Source organism: Grammomys surdaster, unplaced genomic scaffold (assembly GCF_004785775.1).
Source record: "Grammomys surdaster isolate TR1022 unplaced genomic scaffold, NIH_TR_1.0 66, whole genome shotgun sequence".
NCBI lineage: Eukaryota > Metazoa > Chordata > Mammalia > Rodentia > Muridae > Grammomys > Grammomys surdaster.
Genome location: NW_021604568.1, coordinates 15,615,442 through 15,633,090, shown reverse-complemented (window position 1 = coordinate 15,633,090; position 17,649 = coordinate 15,615,442). Strand labels below are relative to the sequence as shown.

The 17,649-nt window shown below is 48.9% G+C and overlaps 1 non-coding gene across 1 annotated transcript; it reads left to right on the top strand.

Moving 5' to 3' along the window:
- The first annotated feature begins 6,704 nt into the window (after positions 1-6,704).
- On the top strand, positions 6,705-6,832 carry LOC114628709. Its single transcript, XR_003712521.1, has one exon. It is a non-coding gene; the product is annotated as a small nucleolar RNA SNORA17 (small nucleolar RNA).
- Positions 6,833-17,649: the final 10,817 nt, after the last annotated feature.

The window sequence follows — 17,649 nt, the reverse complement described above, 5'->3', positions numbered from 1 at the left end:
TTCTAACAGCAGACATCACGGGTGATTCATTTTTACCTGGGATGCTGCCTGAGTTAAAGCTCCTGGGAGTCCCTCTTCCTCTCAGTTTTCTGGGGTTGGGTGCTGAGCTGCCGCCTGTGACCTGCTCTATGCTCGGGCCCAGACCGCGGTTTTTTTTTTTTTTTTTCGTTATTTATGTTTTTATTGTGAGATCTTGAGCATAAATAAGAAAGGAAAGGTGTGACTTACAGTGATTTGTGTTCATGCGTCAAGTTGACAAGGGGTCAGTTGTGCTGGCCTGTCTTGTGTCAACATGACACACACTAGAGTTATCTGAAAGGAGGGAACATTAGTTGAGAAAAACACCTCCAGAAGATCCATCTGGAAGGTACTTTCATAATTAGTGATTGATGGGGGAGGGCCTAACCCATTGAGGATGGTTGCACCTCTGGGCTGGTGGCCCTGGGTTCTATAAGAAGGCAAGCTGTGCAAGTTATGGGGAGCAAGTCAGTAAGCAGCATCCCTCCATGGCTTCTGCATCAGCTCCTGCCTCCAGGCTCCTGGCGTGTTTGAGTTCCTTCAATGCTGTGCTACAGAGAGGAGGTATAAGCCAAATAACCCTTTCCTCCCCAACCTGTTTTCAGTCACAGTGTTTCATCACAGCAATAGAAACCCAAACTGGGATAGTTCGGTTTTAAATAAACATTCCTAGTCTCTGTATGGTCTAATAAGAGATGACTGGAATCACAGGCATGGCCAGGTAGATTCATGGGCAGACGACAGACGTTCAGTAGATTAACAGATTCCCAAGAGAAAGTCAGTATACTACTGTAGGAACACTTGTTCAATATTGCTTTAACTATCGTTGAGTTCCTGATGGAGAAGGAGACATCTGACATCTGTCATGGTTTACACCATACAAAAGCCATGTTTGTAGGAGAGAAGTGGTTTCCTGCCCCCGTGGACAACTCCTTGTTAATCTTGATCTTTAAGAAACGTCATGATCTGATAGGCACAGACCTGAGTTGGATGCACAAGATGGGAAGGCTCAAAGACACTGAAAATCCTGAATTCCCGATGGTGCGTTGGCATGGCCAGAGGAAGTGTGCCCTGCCGTGGAGCTGAGCCAGGAGGCCGGATGGACCTGTGACAGCTACCCTCTTCTCCAAGAATTCCCAGTATGCAATGGTGCTTACGTAGTGGCAGCTAAAGGATGGAAGGAGTGACTTGCCTCTTTCAAGCCAGCTACTTTCAGGAACACATGTCTGCTTTAAAAGTTACAAACTTGGAAGTCACTGAGTTCTTTTTCTCCTCCCCAACCCAAGTCATAGGCATGTTTCTATCTCCAGAAAGCTCTTCAAGTCCCTCCAGACCTGTGTGCCCTGTGGACAAGTGCTTGAACATCACCTACTGGCTCCCCTCCAGCAGCTCTTGTTGGGCAGCCTGATTTCATTTCCATTTTCTTTTACATTCATTTTCCAGCCATTAAAACTCAATGTGATTACGTCATGGCCCTACATGAAACTCTTTAGTATCTTTCCTTTGAACTGTGAACAAGTCCCACATTCTATCAAGTCCCTGCTTGGTCTGGCTTCCACCGACTTCACTAGCCTTGTTCTGTGCCCTGCCACTTAATTAATGTGCTCTTCTCCTTGTCACATCGTTATCCTCCCACTTAGGGTGCCGTGAAGCAACCATCGATAAATATCTGTTGGATAGATAGGTGAGGTGTGGGAGATAAACAGATGGGCTAGTTGGTAAAGAAATGGTTGGATGATGAATGAATGAATAGGTGGGAAGTAACTAAAAGGATATATGAGTGGGTGGATGGACAGATGGATAAAGTAATGGATGGACAGAGGGATAGATGGATGGATAGATGGAAAAATGATAGATGGGTGAGTGGGTGGTGCTTGTGGCTGGCTGGATAAATCAACAAGTATATAGGCTGACAGGTAAGTATGTGAAAGGATGTATATATGGACAGATGCATTAATGAGGGCTGGACAGATGGATAGATGGACAGGTAAAGATGAATGAATATATACAGGATAGATGGGTGGATGGATGAATGGATGGATGGATGGGTTAATGGATGGATGGATAGATGGATGGATGCGTTGATGGATAGATGAATTGGTGTATACAGGGCTTGATAAATAGATGGATGTATGAAGGAACAGGGGCAGCCATGCTTGATCAGAAGATAGATGCTATCTTTTGGCCAAAGTTCACGGTCAAGCTATGAGCTCTAAACTGTGGTGTGCTCCCCTTTGCCACATAAACTGTAGCTCGAAGTCACTGTAGTTCTATGCACCGTGAGCGTTGGAGAGATATGGGAGCCCTGGTGTAGCCCAACCTAGTCTGAAGCACACACTGAGTTGGCTTCTTGCTGCCAGGTCCAGGTGAGAGAAGAGAGGTCCTGGTCCCGCTGGGTCTCTCTATGGGGCTGAGCGGGATGGTAAGTGTCGATGGCCCAAAAGAAACACACCGGGCTGGGAGTCTTGTTGAAGCAGGAACTCAACATTAATGGATCAGCCTCTCACTTATATAAACTCGGAGCATAGGGAGGAGGAGTTTCGGTGCGGTGAGATAACGTAGGGGGCGGGGAAGGGTGACGGAGGGTATGGAGTGACTGACGGGGCCAATGGCAAAGCTCTACATCCGCAACAGCTGAGCAGAGGCAGGGCCAAACGGGTCTCGTTGAGTCACTCCGGATGGAAGTGACTGAGACAGATCTCAAAACTCAAGCTAGGCTTAGGCTCTCCCACAAGGCTCAAACCTTGGCTGAAATGGGGCCCAACACACCGTTGACCCCTCCCCAGTACTTGACTGGCCCGTCCACATTTGTGCCATTTCTTTAAACTTTCAGTGGGACTCAAATCTTCCCCTCACGTTTCCAATTTCCTCTGTTCAGATGGCGTCTAAGGCAGGGAGCATGCTTCTCCCTCTGGTCCCTCCCACCCTGTCAATCATTTCTGTGGAAGCACAGCCTGCCTGCTTGGATCGGCAGCCTCACAAAGAGTCATCACGGGCTGTGTGACGCTTCTGGTTCTCAGTGCCATCTTTGATTTATTAAACATTTTTAGTAAAATTTTACATTCGTTTAGCACGTGGAAAAATCCTCTCCCTCCCGTGAAATAGAAAGCCTGAAAGAGAGAGGGAGCTAGAGATTTAGATGTCTAGACTTGCTAGTTTTCTGAATACAGTGTACCAGTATTTTCAAAGCCTCTTCACTTTGAAGGAAGAGGGACCTCTGAGTCCCTCTCTAAAATGAATTTTTAGACATTTTCTGGCATTGCTGGCTTCCCAAAGTACATCTGTATGCTGGCTATGTGTTGTGCCAGCAACAGTCTGGGTTGGCATCAGACTGCCAATAAAACAGCCATTGACTTGCTGAGTTACTTTGGACAAGCTGCTTGATCTTTCTGAGTCTTCTTTAAAAAGTTTTGTGCTTAAATATACACGGTGATATTAGCAACATTTCCCGAAACACAACAGATACTTAATTTGTATTAATTTGTCTTTCTTCTACTTTAAATTTTCTTTTTCCTTTGTGAGACTAGGGACTGATTGAACTCGAGAGAGACCTTGCCTGTTTCAGGTAAGAGCCCTACCACTGTGCTGTACCCCAGCTCCCCCTTTCACCATTGTTTTGAGTCAAGTGTCTCCTTAAGTTGCCAAGGCTAGCCCCAAACTCCCTTTTGTACCCGTGGTTTTGAGCCTATGATCCTCTTGACTCAATTTCCCAAGTCCCGAGATCATACGTGGACCGCCATGCCTGGCTTGTCTGTAATTTCTCATGGATAATGTGCATCGTTCTCCAATGTGGGCACAGCAGCCAATGGGAGTTTTATAAAACTGAGTCAGGCAAGGTGGAGACAGCAACAGGTACTCAGACAGGTGCCGTCCAGTCATGTGATGCCTCTCATCGAACACGCATTTCTCCACCCATTTAAGAGGTCACTGTGTGCTTGGTGCCACTGCGTTCTAGGGAACACCAGAAAACATCTCTGTGGAAAAATCTAACAGATCTACAGACACTCGTGAAACTGGCACCTCACCAAAGTGCCTGCAGGTTGAGGAGGAAGGCATGTGGGAAGAGTGATGGGAACACACAGTGACCATCTGTACTGCCTGGTTTTGTGTGTCGACTTGACACAAGCTGGAGGTATCACAGAGAAAGGAAACTCCCTTGAGGAAATGCCTCCATGAGATCCAGCTGTAAGGCATTTTCTCAATTAGTAATGAAGTGGGGAGGGCCCTTTGTGGGTGGCGCCATACTTGGGTTGGTGTCCTGGATTCTATAAGAAAGCAAGCTGAACAAGCCAGGGGAAGCAAGCCAGGAAACAACATCCCTCCATGGCCTCTGTATCAGCTCCTGCTTCCTGACCTGCTTGAGTTCCAGTCCTGACTGACTTTGGTGATAAACAGCAATGTGGAAGTGTAAGCTGAAGAAACCCTTTCCTCACCAACTTGCTTCTTGGTCATAATGTTTGTGCAGGAATAGAAACCCTGACTAAGACACCATCTATCATGGCAGGCTATGAACCCTTACCCTCAGCAGGCAGTCCAATCACAGACCTTATGTAAAGTGACATTAGTTGTCACATGGGTGATTATCTTCATCGAGTGTGTGTGTGTGCATGCACGTGTGTGTGTGTGTGTGTGCATGCGTTTGTGCATCTAGTACAGGCTTTGAGAGTGTGGATGGAGTTGAGAAGATCAACTTCACTCACAGCCCTTGGTCCTGAGTTTCAGGTTCTTTGTTTGAAACATGGGGGATAATAGGACATGCCTTGTAGAACTGCAACTGTGTGGGTTAGGATGGGCCAAGTTCAAAGTGCTTGGGTTCATCTGTGAACATGAAAGCAGCCCACCCTCCAATGTCTACAGCAGGATCTTCCATGTTACTGTCTCTGCATCCAGTCAAGCAAGCCAGGAAACAGAGTGGGATCCAACGTTACGGTCTCAGGTGGCACCAAGAGCCCAGTTGGTCAGCATAAAGATTATTCAAAAGATACTTCAAATAAATGAACAATACTAAAGGTAAACAGTGATATAAAGGAACGAACAGACGCCATTGCCAGTCTGTGCAGAATAAAATATGTGATAAGAAGGCAGGCTGTCTCCTGCCTTTACTGTGGACATTCAGGGCTATACAATCCTCCCAAGGGCTGAGCTGTGCTTTCGAAACAACCCTTTCCCTAAGTACTGTGAGAACGCCTGAAAAGTCAGCCTGACGACCAACAGGACCTGAGGACCAACAGGAACCTCTCCCTGAGTGGCTTCATGTCTCTGTGCATGTTGTAGAACTGCTTTGTGGGTAAAACCATTCTCTGTGTAGCCAGAGTGAGCAGGGGAGAGGTGTAGCTCCCAACACCTCTTGTCAAGAGTCCCCTGTTGTTTCCGGAGAAGCTTAAGAGACATTGAAGGCATGGTTGACTTCGGTCAGCCTGTAGCCTCTAAAGAGTTTGAAGCTGTGCTTGGCAGATGGTACAGACCTAAGCTTTAGGCTGTCACTTCCTTCCCTATATGTGAAGCTGACAACCAGGTCCCTGAATTTGAGGAGACAGGACAGTGTAACTCTGAATGAAACTCAGTCCATGGGTTAGGTTTAATCTTCTGGAGTATCTCTGTACGTGGAACAAATGAGAGTGACTTCCTCGAACCCCAGGAACCCCAACTGTAAACTATAGTTTATTTGACCCACGGAGACAGGGCTGTTATCTGGGGCCAGCATGGCTCAGGAGGGCAATGCCCTGTGGAAGCAGGCAGCCCATTCTTTCCCTGTTCCTCCTGCTGACTGGCTAGTTCCCTGGACTGCTGCATATTGATCATGGGGTATGACTGTACTCTGTGCCCTGCAGCAGCTTCTGCCGCCGAGTCATCCCTGCTTGTCAAACGGCAGTGGGCAGCTTTGTCTCGTGAGTAGCTCTGCGTTTCTGGAGTTTAAGTCGTCCTCTGACCTACTGACTGAGCTTGCTCTCTGGCAGAGAGGCGTGCGTGCAGAGGGTGTGAAGGAGTCAGCTGAGGCTTGTGCACCTGTCACGTAGCCTCCACCTCAGCTGCAGGCCTGTAGTCATGGCCTGTAATATCTGTGCCTGGACTGACTTGTGGCCCTGCTTTCACTGTGATGGAAAGGCCTTAGAGGTCTGTTGTCACCGCTGCTTGAAGCTCACCCATGGTGCCACACTGTCCACAGGACAAAGTTCAGCTGGGTTAATGTGACACAAGAGGCCCTGCTAATCTGTTTCCAATAGCTTGTTCTCCCTCCCCAGTGCTCCAAGCCCCTCTCATGCCCGTCTCCACATGGGCACACTTCCTCAGCATGTATCCTAATTAGTGTCTTCTAACGTCTCCATTTGAGGAAGGTCCTCTCAGTATCTGGCCTTAGAGAGAGTCACAAACTTCTTCTAATACGTAAGTTCAAAGATTTTATCTTCTTTGTGATTCAGAGGTAGCTCTCCATCCACAGATGGGCCACTTTGGCATCTTGTCTGTCTGTGGCCTGAGGACCCTAGTGGGCCACCCACTCGTGAGGACACTTTAGGTCTGACACTGTGATTGGTTGGTGCCTGATATTGTGAGCTAAAGGTGTAGAAATAGATGCATCACTTTATGGGTGTGTGAGAAAACCTAAGTCTCAGAGGGATGGCTGGGAGGGGAGAAGGAAGAAGGAAGGAGAAAGAAAAACAGCAAGGTGGGCTCAGAAACATGGAGCCCCTGCCCCTAGCGGCCTTGCAGGTGTGGCTGCTGTGTCACATGGGCGTCAGCAGGTGGCAAGAGAGAGGCTATGTCTATGATCTATGGTCTGACCTGTGAACATCTGAATGACTAGTAGCTTAACATTCCCCGAAAAAAAAAAAAAAGAGCCTGAGACAACCACCAGTCTGTGCCAGGCAGGTTCAGATAGGTATCCAGGATGGGAAACAAGCCAGAAACTAGAAGAGCTCTGCCTGGGACTGTGGGCCCTAGGTAGGAGTGAGCCCAAGACAGATGACCCTCACAAGGGGCCTCGTGGGCAGGCCCAGGCGAGGAACGATCTTGAGACAACCACCAGACCAGCACTGTGAAGCCCACACAGGGAGCTAGCCTGAGACGACCACCAGTCCAGGACTGTGTAGGCGTTGTGGAGCAGACCATGAGCAAGATGGCCCTCTGCTTGGCTCCATAATGTTTAGGTAGAGTATAGAACTCTCGAGACCATTTCTGATATGACCCCAGACACTCAGAGACCCAGAGGATGCAGGAAGTGGAGAAGTGAAGAGGAGAGAGGAACAGAAGGACGTGGGCTCAGTGAAGGGAAGCAGGACCAGAGACTTGAGGGTTGTGAGGAACAGCCTGAAGTACTTGTGGTGCCACCTGGGACCATGGTGGGCTCCTGACCTGTGCTGCCTCTGGGGTCCACATCTGGACCCCTGGTCCTGCTGCAGCAGGGATCTGTGACCATTGAAGACTAGGCAGATGTCCCTGGTCTGGGCTGCTACCTGGGTACATATCGATGTCTGAAGGCTGTGCAGAATCGGCTCTACCCCTTACCGGGGCATTGTGAGAGAGCTGGCCCTACTGTTCATCTTCTATGTGGTGGCGTGGGTAAGGGAGAGATAACCACCTACCCTCCCCCGTCCCTTGACACCTTCAGCAGATGGAAGATCTGACCCCAAGGTCATCAGAACAGGAAAGCTCTCCCTGCCCCTCACTTGCTGCAGCACTTGGAGAGTAGGCCCTGCACCTCACCTGGGCAGCAGGGTAGAACTGGCCCTGGCTGCAGGGTTTGCTGGTGCGCTAACTCCAAAAGCATGAGATACTTAGCAGGCTAAGCAGCTAGGATATCTCTCAGGCTCAGATCCAGGGCTTTGCATTGGCTCATCCCAACATCTATCCCATTGATGAAATGCTGAAGCAAGAAGGGGCTGGTCCTACAGATGAAAAACTATGGGACAACATAGGACATCCGAGAGGAGTTCCAGTAAGGATCCAGTACTGATAGAGTAGCACAAGCCAGAGGCCTTGAACCAGACCAATGGGTCATTGCAATGAACATTTGCAAGCAAAGAGGTGTAGACAAAAGGTATACTGTGACACACTATAGCTTCTACCTTTTTTCCTCTGTTATGGGGCAGGATGCAAGGGTAGAGGGTAGGTATGAAGGGAAGGGTAGATGAGTGAGATTGTGGTGTATGATGTGAAATTCATAAAGAATGTTTGGGCCACTGCACAAAAGAAAAAAAAAGGAAAGAAGAAAGAAAGAGAGAGAGAAAGAAAGAAAGGAAAGAAAGAGAAAGAGAAAAAGGAAGAGAGAGACAGCAGCCTCTGGAGTTGGCAGGTCCTCAAGATCTGCCTGAATCTATTCAGATGTTGATCTTTATAGCTCAGTCAACAGTTAAGTCTGCAGCAGCCAATGGATAAGGGACATCTGTATATGGGTCTTTGAAAACTGATCCTCTCTTACAGGGTCCTGCTGGGTCCCTTTGGCTGATGTCCTTCAGACTGATCTCAGACTGGAGGTTCCCCTGCCTTAGCCTCCTTAGTGCTAGGACTAAAGATCTGTGCCACAACAAGATTCTAACACTCAGAGAGGCCTCCCCGTGTTTTCCACTGCTCATGGTCCTTTGGAAGCCTGAGCCTCTCTGACTCCCACTCAGATCATTGTAGGTAGCTTATCCTGAGGCCTGTTGTTCACAGGGGCATTTGAGCCTAGGTGCTCAGGGCTTGGATCATGGGGCCCCTGTTTGCCAGCTCTCTTACAGTGTGATATTTGACATGAATATGAGATCTCAATTATCATAGGTAGTGTTTATATTAACTCAACACAGCGAGAGTCATTTTGGAAGAGGGAAACTCAGCGGAGAAATGATTCTACCACATCGGCCAGTGGGCAAGCTTGTGATACTATTTCTTTACTGAGGATATGGATGGGTTGACCTTACTGGGGATAGTACCATCTCTAGGTATATGGTGCTGGATGGTGGAAGAAAGCAGGCCAAACCAGCCATAGAGAACAAGCCAGGAAGCAGCGCTCCTCTGTGATCTCTCCTTCAGCTCCTGAGTCCAGGTTCCCGCCCTGAGTTCCTGCCTTGACTATCCTGGATGATGGTCTACAAGCTGTCAGAGAGAAATAACTCCTTTCCTCAACAGGTGGCTTTTAGTCATGTGTTATCACAGCAGTAGAAGCCCCAATTCAGACACTAGTGCAGTGATCTGAGCCTGGTGTTCAGTCCTTAGAAAGCCTAGAGGAGGAAACTTGCTGAGACTGAGCACCCCAGTCAGCCACGATCCCTGCCCTGGACTGCTAACAGAAGCATATCAACAGCCAGAAGCTGATGTACTTTGAGAGGCTCAGTAATGGCTTTGTATGACATCTCAGGGATTTTCTCAGGAACCAGACATTCTTTACTCTTCCCTTGTCACAAACACCCAAAAAATCACAGCAGAACCCACAGCACATGCTCCTGGTTTGTTTTCTAGGAAGAATCATACTCTCCTGAAGCTAAGTTCATCTTATAGTGGCTCTTGGGACTTTGTGGTCACACTGAAGCCAACACATCCCAAAGGCCTCTGGAGCCAGGTCTCCTTTTAAGTGGGCTTCTTCTGGTCCCTTCTTACGAAATTGGCTCTCTGCTCTGTTCTTTTTGCAGAGGTTACTTTGAAATGATTACACTGCACATAGCTTCAGACCCAAACAGGGACACCCTGACGTGGAGAACTGTCAAAAGTGAGCAAGTTTTTGAGCGATCCTTAACTCACAAGTGATACTCTGATCAAGTGGTCTGGGCTTCATTCACACTGGGCAGAACTGGCAGGGATGGCTCAGTCTGGGTTGCAAGCACTGACTGTGCACCTCCTGCCCTCAGACTGGTAGCTTGAACTCAGCCATGCGGGGACATTGTAACACAGGGATTGCTGGATGCTGTAAGAACCAGTCTCAGGTTCAGCAGCATGCCACCTTACGCACCTGCTGGAAATGAGGACCATGGAAGCCAAGTGTATTTCATGCCAGCCGCACAGTGCTTGATATGTGGTAAGGAGGACTTCTTAGAAGGGTTTGAGTCTGACTTCTGGGTGAGTGCAGAATAGGTAGCCGGCGGTGGAGCCACACTTAGTTACACGGATAAACACACTGATAGTACAACGGCTTTCAAAGGTACTCATCCATCCCTCAGAGCCTGTGAATCTAAGCTTCCTATATCAGGAGAAACTTTGGAAATGCAATTAACTATGTGGTCCTTGTACCAGAAGTGTGACTTGGGCTATCTGGTGGGCCCAGGCGTTTGTTTGTTTGTTTATAAGCTGTGAATCCTTAACAGTGAGTAGGAAAGCTTTCCTGGCTGAGTCAGAAAGATGCCAGTGTGCGAGGCAAACTTGTGAAGACAGAAGGGACCATGAGCCAGTGGCCACGCCAAGCAGAGAAACAGCCCATTGCTGATAGCTGGCAAGACAGATTGCTGAGGAAACCAGCCCAGACTTCACTATGAATTTAATCCACAGAGACCTGTGGCTCAGTAGCAGCATGCTTGCCTTAGCATGCATCAAGTCGTGGGTTCAATTCCCAGCACTATATAAACCCTGTATTGGTAGTCTCTGCCTATATCTTCAGCATATTGGAAGTCCAAGGTTATCCTCTGTTGCATAGGCAGCCTAGGGAATGTGGGACCTTAGCTCAGAAAGGGGTAGGAATAGGTAAGAGGAATCAGAGTGGGAGCTGATTCCAGAGGACTGGTATCAAGTGACAAGATGGAAACGATGACAGTTGTGGATGAAAGACATTGGGCTGCGAGTTCAGATGGCCACAGAGCCAGGTGGATCGCTGGCAATGAGTAGGAAGAGGGAGGAGGCAGCAGAGGGAGGGTGGTCATGGCGGTAAACTTCAGGGCCAAGGAGGATGTGAGATTAGCAAAGGCCTTTGGTCCATCTAGACAGTCCGCCTACATCAGGACTCTGCTGGAATACAGTCCCCAGTGACCAGAGAGTTTGATCTGGAATAAAAAGTCACCAGGAGCCTAGAACCTATCAGATGTCTAAGAGTGAGTGACAGCCTGTCTTCTGCATCTGCCCCCTCTCCTGGTCTCAGGGTTCTCCATCTACTCCCCCTTTGCAGTAAATTAAGGCCAGAGTAGTAACACAATTTGGCAGTACAGACTTGGAGGAAAAGGTAGGACTTGCGCTGCTGCAGCCTAAGCGGTTATTATGTAAAGGGAGAGCCATGACTATGCCCTCGAATCCACGCCTACCTCCAGAGAAAGAGAAAGATAGCACCTAGCTTCCTCCAGAACCCTGGCCTTGTTGCTGAGGAAACCAAGGGAAGGCAGAGGGGCCCAGGCTGACTGGAGGCTGCGACCCCATTCTCACTGCCTCCCGTTTTGCCTCCGCCCACTCGGACTTTGCGGGAGGAGGGCGATTACTTGAATTTCTTGTCAGAAACTCATCTGTGTGGACAGAGTTCAATATTTCTCTTCCCCCAAAGCTACTATCTACCTATCTATCTGGGGTAATTGATTCTTACTTTTCCTATAGCAGTAGATTGAGTTTGCTGAGGAAGCAATTCTAAAAGGTAAATCGCACAGACAGAAACAATCAAAGCTCGAGTGATTGCCCGCTGAGACTTCCCTCAGCAGGATTTTCCACCCGAAAGGGGTAGACCGCCATTCCTGACAAAGAGAACATGACCAGTCCATCCCCTGCTCAGAGCCATGAGAGCAGAGTCACAGGCTTCTGTTCCAAGTCAGGCTAGCTGGGTTCTAGATCCACCGACCTTGGATGAATCAATGCCCAGTGTCCTGAAGTGGTGCTGGAACAAATTACCCGAGGAAAAACAACTTAGAGAATGTTTACCTTTTGGTTTATAGTTTAAGGCGCGGTCTATAATGCTGGGAATGTAATGAAGGCAGGATCTTAAAGCAGCTAGTCACACCGAGTTTACAATCAGGAAGCAGAAGTGCACACAGATACTCAGTATCCTTTTCCTGCTAACCCAGCCCAAGCGTCGTCGTGCATGAGATCCTGCTGCTCACATCCACAGGAGGTCTTAACCACCTCAGTAAGCTGCTCTGTAAACCCCCCTCAACAAACACACTCAGTGGTGTGTTCCACGCCGACTCTGAAAGTTCAGTCAGGTTGGCCATCACACCAAGGAACGGTTGGGGATTTGTTAGAGTGGCTTACAGTCCAACAACGGCTGTCTACTAATAGAAAGTCCAAAAGGCTGGATATCTCAGCTGCCTTCAGTATATGCTAGGATCCTGGAGAAGTAGGATCTAATGAAGTGGAGGAATGAACTTGCCAGAGACCGTGAGGGCAAGCAGGCGAAGAACCTGAGCTTGACGGCTGTGATGTCCTTCTTCTGCGTCTTTTATATAGGCTGCCACCCAGAAGGAGTGGTCCAGGTTAAAAGTGGGTCTTCCCACTTTAGAAGATCTGGGTTGAAGGTGGCCTTCCCACTCCAAATAGTTTAATTAGGAGAATCCCGCCACAGGTACATGTACCCTGCTGCTTGGGTTTGAGTCAACCCTGATGCAGTCAAATTGACGACCAAGAATAGTCATCACAACTGTCAAGCAACCTGTCATACCCAAAGCTCTGTTCCTTCCTCATGCTGTGACCCTTTGATACAATTCCTCATGTTGTGGGGACCCCAACCATAAAATTATTTTCATTGCTACTTCACAATTGCGATTTTGCTACTGTTATGAATCGTAATGTAAGTGTCTGTGTTTTCAGACCATCTTAGGTGATGCCTGTGAAAGGATAATTCAGGTCCCCAAAGGGTCTCATTCCACAGGTTGAGAACTGCTGTTTTAGGTTGTGGCCTCCTTAATGTTGCTGAGGAAGTGCCTCAAGACACCATCCTTCCTCTCTTGCTCTCAGTTGACTTGAGATCTCTAACTTGGGTGGTGACACAGCTGGATAGCACATTATTAGCTGCCTATTAGCCTAGCCATTGTAGCAGTTCTGGATGGGTAGCAATCACAGTCCAGGTTGCTTTAGGGACTTCAAAGCCTTTTGTTTTGTGATAGGGCCATGATGTGTAGCCTGGGCTAGCTTTGAAGTTGCTAGCCCCTGCCTCAGCCTCCAAAGTGCTGGGATTGCAGGTCCGTCTGGCCATGCCTAGCTTTGAAGGCTGGTTTTCTTGTGAAAACACTGACTCTTCACTTGCATCTGTAGACAGGAGATGGAGGACCAGAACTGGAGAAGAAGGTGCACCACCTCTGTCTTACATTCTGCCTGTCTTCACGTTGTGCCTGTCTTCTGTGCCATCTTAACCTGCGGATCAAATTCCACCCAGTCATGCACATCCACATGCTACTCACTGAGAAATCTGCCAGGACTATGACATAGGGCTAACTGGATCCAGAAAGACACATAGCAGCCTCCATGACCTGAGGAAGTGACGTGAGGTAGGACTCAAGACTACTGTTCCCAGAGAAGACAGGAGTATCCCTCCCTTTTATTAGCCCAAGTCTCTTGTGAATTTTTCCCTTTCCATATCTGACTCCTCAACCGCCCTGGCGTCCAGAAGCTGACGTGTGAGTAGAGTTCTGTATGATCCATCCTTTGTCCACTGAACGCGGCCTTTGCCTCCCTTCACGCTTGCCCTACAGACATTGGTTTTCCCAGGAGGTGAGTTTGGACCTTGCTCTGCTCCACTCTGAGCTCTACTTCCGTTTTCCTTCAGGGCCCTTGTGGAGGCTAGATGGAGACTCTGCTCTTTTCTGTGTTGTGCTTACGAACACAGCCTAGACAGTGTGTGCCAAGTGTGACAATATCACACACAACTCGAGGCACACGGCTTGCATTCTCAGCTGCAGACTCCCCCTGCATCACTTTGATGGAGGTAACTGTGGTTAGATTCTTTCGCCCTAGGCTTCTAGGTGGGTTTGGCCACTCATGGGCAATGGAGATCAGAAGATAACAGGAAGCACTTGCTGGGGTCCTTCCCCCTCTTTCACCTCCTGTAGCCACTCTGGATATGCCTGGATCTTCTCTACCATCCCAGGGCCTGCTCACAGTCTGGTGGAATCTGACTGGCCACGGCATGGACCCTTGTCATTTCCACATGCTGGATGCCTAACCCAGGCATCTCACTGTATTGCATCATCTCAATGACCAGAGAAGGGGATGCTATAACCATTAGTCCCATTTTGCAGATGAAAATACTGAGTCCGAGGGTGGTGTACTTGTGTGCTACCAGAAAGAGATGCAAGGTCACCAGACTATCTAAAGCCCTGGGCATTTTACTAGCTAAGGGTGGAACAACCCTGGAGGCTTGGTTCGAGGTTTACTCCTATTGGAAAACTGTGACCCCCAACCTCCAGGCCCACCCTAGCCCCCAACCCTGCAGCCCCAAGAAGCTAGAAGCAGCCTCCAAATCTCCATTAGTTCTTGTGACAGACGCCCGAGCTAGGCTGTAGGAAGCTCCCTCGGCTTTGATGGGAGCCCAGATCCCATGTGGGCACTTCCAGGAGATGGCTTGCTGTGAACAGATCACTCAGTATAAAGGAGAAGAGAAAGTGAGGGGGTGGAGGAGGCAGAAAAGGGAGAGGGCGAGAAGAGAAGAAGCCCCAAGTCCCCGGTTTCTCAGAGCCCAACCCAAGAGTCTCTGATGACCAGCGAAAGGCTTTGAAAAGCAGAGGGCAGTGTAGAAACCCCGCTCTCTGAAAGTGGGGGTGGATCCTGGCAGATATCACATGGGGACCCCTGCTGTGGAGCCAGGGGGACCTTGAATGAGTTCAGGTGATAAAAAAAATATATATAAAAGTTAATAGAGAGCTGCCACACTGTCTTCTAATTCCCAGTGGGAATCCTGGGGGCCGAACACGTCAGGCTGCTGCATCTTCGTGCCCAGCCAGACTCCACACATTCTGAGAGGTCGCTTAAAGCTAGGGAACATTCTCTCAGCTTGGGATGAAAGAGTCCTTCTGGAAAGTATGCCATGCGGGGATCTTGGTTTGAATGGCTCTCCTGAGATGGCCCTTCCTTCTAGCAGATCTCTGAAAGCTTGCTGGCTACAGGTGATAGCATCTGCATTGAGGACCACAAAAGTGGGATGTCTGAGCCTGTGGTTAGAAAGGAGGGGACCAGAGAATGCCTCAGGAAGATTGCCCTTCCGGATCCAAATCTGGGTCAAGTTGCTTCTATGATGAAATCATCTGTTGCCTTCTTCCTAATGTGCTTAGATGAAATTTCTTTTCTGGGCAAGCAGGCCTGTGTGTGCCTACCCCTTGGTTTTTCTTCATTTTATCTGGGTCACTTTCCTTTGACAGCCAAACTCCAACTGAGCCACAAGACTCCCCAGTTCCTTACCTGCCTGGCGTCCTTCTCCACCATCGTTCCGCAGGCTCTGCACATTCCTGTCCCTCCCTCTGGGCTTTCCCTCAGTCTGCTATGTGTGAGCCTTTCCCCTATCGTAGGCTCTTCCCTGTTCTCTGGCCTCAGCTGCTGAAATACCCACCTGCATCTTTCTCCAGAGAAGAGCCCTACCTTTTTATCAACATACCTTTGAGAGAGCCTACAAACACATAGTTATTTATTATCTATCCCTGCAGCGGCCTCTGATGCCTCAGTCCCAGGATTCAGAGAACTGTTCATTTACACGGGCTGTGTTCTCAGTATCCAAGTGCAAAGAGGCTCAGGAGAACTCACCGCTGGTTGATGCAGGGAAGGAGGCCATCACATTCCTGGGCGGCTGAGAATGCCGTCAACAACTGGGAGATGTAGCTTTCTACAGAGACCCAACCCTCCATGGGAAAACACCATATGCATAAATGTGTGGTGGTTCAGGCTGGGAGTTCACCATTTCACTTGGGCCTGAGATGTCAGCTCTGTATGCATCTGCCCAACTCCACCGTATTTCATCACCCGTCCTGAGGTCACACAGATGAAAGCATTTCTGAACTATGACCAAAGACCCTAAGGACGGGCCACTTGACTGTTCTTGGTAACCTGTGACCTTTGATCTGTGACCTGGGACCTGTGAGTGCATTTTTGAATAATATGAGTGGCCTGTCTAGAGAATTCGGCCAACAGAGGGGCTAAGAGATGACTTGACTTAGCTGGGTGACGGAAAGGAGAGGGGCGGAGGACGTCTGAGAGGCTGCTTCTGTCCAGGTCAAAGGTCAACAGGTAAGCGTCAAGTAGACAAGGTAAGAGGAAGATTAGCGAGGATGGAGACCTGATTGCCAGCAAGAAAACCAGAAACAACTGACACAGAAAGGAAGCCGCCTCTGGGTTTTGAGGGGAGGGTTGTTTTCAATCATAAGTCAGACAGCATTGTGGATTTTTTTTTTTAAAAATCATGCTTTCTTATAAGTTCAACCCAACTTACTAATTTATTCTTAGACCAGGTTCTTACTATGTTACCCTGGCTGGACCCATAGCAAGCCTGGAACTTGCTATATAGACTACACGGGCCTGAAACTCACAGATGCCGTCCTACTTCTGTCTCCTGAGTTCTGGAGTTCAAGGTGTGCACCACCGTGCCTGACTTTAATGATCTAGTTGTGAAACTCTGTGCTTTGGGTAAAATTTACAAGGTTGTCATATTTTCTTAGACATGAATTCTTTTTGAAGTGAAAGGACCCATGGCATCCATCAGAGAGGCTGGGTTAGGTAGAGACAGGTGCTGGACACCTTAGCAATCTGGAGAGCTATCTGAGACCTGCTTTTCAATAGGGCCCTCTCCTGGTTTCACAGGGTGGCCCACAAGCCCGTGCCTGTCTGGCACTGTCCTCCAGCCTTGTTCCACACTGAGCTCTGAGAAATACCCTGGGTCTCTGGGATGGCTCATATCCACAGCAGCTTGACTGCACTTGACCACAGGTGAAGATGTTTCTAGAAAGGTCTAACCAAGGAGGGAAGAGGCCCCGAATGTTGGAAGCTACCTCTCATGGGCTGGGGCCGTAGACTGAATAGAGGAAGCAAGCTAAGCTCCAGCATTTACCTCAGCTTCCTGACTGGAATGGAATATGACCAGCTGTCTCTAGCTCCCACAATGAATCTAAAGAAACCTTCTTCCACTTAATTGCTTGTGTCGGGTCATAGTGATGTAACTGGTACAGTCCTGGGCAAGCCTGCTTGGCTGCCATTTTTGCTCCATACTATAGTAGGGAAAGAATAGCAATTATAGAGAAGCCAGATGGCCCTGAATTGAGCAGCTGAACACCAAAACCAAAGGGTGTCCTGGAGTCCACGTGCCTGTGGTAGCAGGCTGGACCCTTCCCTGAGGCAAGAATGAGGACCAGAGCCTCGGTGACACCACAGCCTTGGTGACACCACAGCTTCTCTTTCCAATGTGCTCTCCTGGGACCATTGCCACAGCCGGTGCCCTTCCTTCTCACTTGGCTCTGGGGCTTGGTCTACATCATACCTAGAAGTCTTAAAATCTCCCACAGGAGGGGACAGCAAGAATCAGGTGTCCGAAGCCTTTCCCATCGGTGCCTCTCTAGCTGCCTGTCCTCCTCTTGTTCAGAGGTCGTTTCCACTGGCCCTCCAAGCTTTCCAGCTAGGGCTCTTCCTGTGCACACAAGGGCCTGTCGCATCCCTGTTCCCGAGAGTTGGTTCCTCTGGGTTATGTCTGCAGAGGTTGAAGTCCAGCCTTTCTAGAGATGACTATGTAGCCATTGGATTGCCTTTTAAAGCCACCAACGTATTCAAATGAGCACTGTGCCCTGA